Source organism: Coregonus clupeaformis, unplaced genomic scaffold (genome assembly GCF_020615455.1).
Source record: "Coregonus clupeaformis isolate EN_2021a unplaced genomic scaffold, ASM2061545v1 scaf3218, whole genome shotgun sequence".
Classification (NCBI taxonomy): Eukaryota; Metazoa; Chordata; class Actinopteri; order Salmoniformes; family Salmonidae; genus Coregonus; species Coregonus clupeaformis.
Window position 1 is genome coordinate 50,001 of NW_025536672.1, and position 2,497 is coordinate 52,497.

A 2,497-nucleotide genomic window follows, 5' to 3' on the forward strand; every position below is an offset into this window, starting at 1 on the left:
ATAAATGTATATCTGGGGCCAGACTAAATCTGAAATTTGTATCCTGATTTTAACAACATTGTCATATGCCATGGATAAACTGAGGCTATACAGTACATGTTAATTGACACTACAGTATCGGGCTTGGTTTGAATTGATGCACAACCCCATGCTACAGTATGTTGAACACTAAGCTGTCAACCTTTCCTGGTGATGGAGTGCACTGGTTATGCTAATCTGATATGATGAATGAGACTTCCTAAAGACAAATGGACTTCCAATACCTGCTAGCATAGCTTTACCATTCGTAATCAAGGGATATATGAACCGAGACGTAGCACAAGCTCTAACGAGGTTTGTGTGAAAGCAGGTTCGTTTAGGTGCCCTGAGGCCATACCTGTCTCAAAGCAGTGTGATGGATGATTTGTGTTCAGGGTGGTGAGAGAGCGGTGTGTGTGCATGTGTGTGTGTGTGTGTGTTCATGTGTGTGTCCGTGCCGGCATGCGTGCCTATGTATGATAGAGCAGATGTGAGATGGATGATTTGTGTTCAGGTTGGGGCGGTTATTGACACCTGGGTCAACTGCACTCTGGGAAAGCTAGTAGAAATTGTGGGAGGACCGACGCAAAAATGTCCCACAGGCGACAGTACCGCAGGGCATGATGGGTAAGAGGCCCACACCTTCATAGACACAGAGTGCTCGTGACAGCCTGACTACACACACACACACACACACACACACACATCAGCTAGCACATTTGGTTTCTTGGAAGTTTTGGAACGTAACTCTTTGGTTTCCCATTGGTTCTGGGAACAAAGCCATATGGTTATTTGGAGGTTTTTGAATAACTTCCTTAAAATCTCCACTGAATTTTTCAATAAGACTTTTAATAACAATGCTAGCTTAGGTTAACTGTTTTGAACTCCAGGCACAGATAGGACACATGGAAATTAATTTGCTTAGGCATTAATCATGCAAACACATTTATTGATCTTCTGTCCTCGATCCATGGAGTTAGTCCACTGCGCCACCAGGAGAATGGAATGTATACATTTTTAAATAACATTCTTAGAACATTCTTTTAATGATATTGTTTTCCTTGTGTTTTTATGGAAAGTTTTCTTAATGTTCTGAGAACATGACTTTAAATGGAACTATGAGGAAACCTACTGAAAATGTTATGCTGAAATACTGAAATTCCCACAGAAGAACATTGTTTCTTAACGTGCTCTGAACTATTTGAGAACATTCCCAATGTCAATTTAAATTAAATTCAAAATAAATACAAATGTGCTTCGTAACGAATAACAATAACGAGTAGTGATCGCTGTTTCGGTCACAGGAAATTATGGCGGAAACATTATGTACAAGAAAAGTTCAGTAAAAAAACACACAAAATAGCAGAATTGGTCAGGAGCCTGTAAGACGGATGCAACACCATCAAACCAGTTGGAGAACGTTCCTAGAACATTACCAACATGTTTGAATGTTTAAAGTCTGTTAAATTAATGAAATAGCAAGAAAAAAAAAAATGGAGAATGTTCCTTGTGGGAAGGTTGTATGCAAAAGAATCATAGGACAACCATGCTCTCACCAAGCTCTAAGAAACATATTGTTCTCAGAACATTATGTGCTAGCTGGGACACACACACACACACACACACACATACACACACAGCGCACAAACACATAAAACTGCCTACAGGCACACCAACACCAATCCCCTCCATTACCCACCAGACCACCTAGAAACCTCAGAGATCTTGTAAAATGTTGGTCAAGAATACACACACACACACAGCTTTTCTCTGATGCCCTTTTCCATGCAACACACATTTAATGGAACACACCATCTTCTGAGATACGTGTGCACACACGCACACATGCACACGCACAGACGTGCACACACACACACCGAAGTGCTGAATCTCAGAGCAAGTTTTGGGAAAACAGACAGGAGTATAGTAGAGGAATTAAGAAATGGAGAGGTTGAGTCAGAGAAACCAACGGAGGGGTGAAAAGAGGACAAACTCTTCCTGGTTTCAGCCCAAGTCTTCCTCCTCATCTTCTTTTATGGAAGAGAAAGAGGAAGTTCAGCTGTGTTTAATGTAGCTGCTAGAGAGACAATGGTCCTCCAGTATGACAGATAGATAGGACCTGTTAGGTCTGAATGAAGCCTTCGTACACAGATAGACCCTGTGATATGGGACTCACCTAAATCTGATTACAGACTCTGAGACTAAACTCAAATATGGACAGAACTGTCTCTGTGTGTGTATGTGTGTGTGTGTGCATGGCTGGGAAGAGGCGCAGAGAGAGAGAGAGAGAGAGAGAGAGAGAGAGAGAGAGAGAGAGATCAAATCAGTCTTTACTGGGTGATCAACCGGCAGAACTCCATGATGACTCATTCTGTTTTCATAAGATCAACAGACTTTACAGATAATACACACACACACATGCACACACATTAACCCCATGGCCGGCTCTAGCCTTTTGGGGGCCCTAAGCGAGATTTGG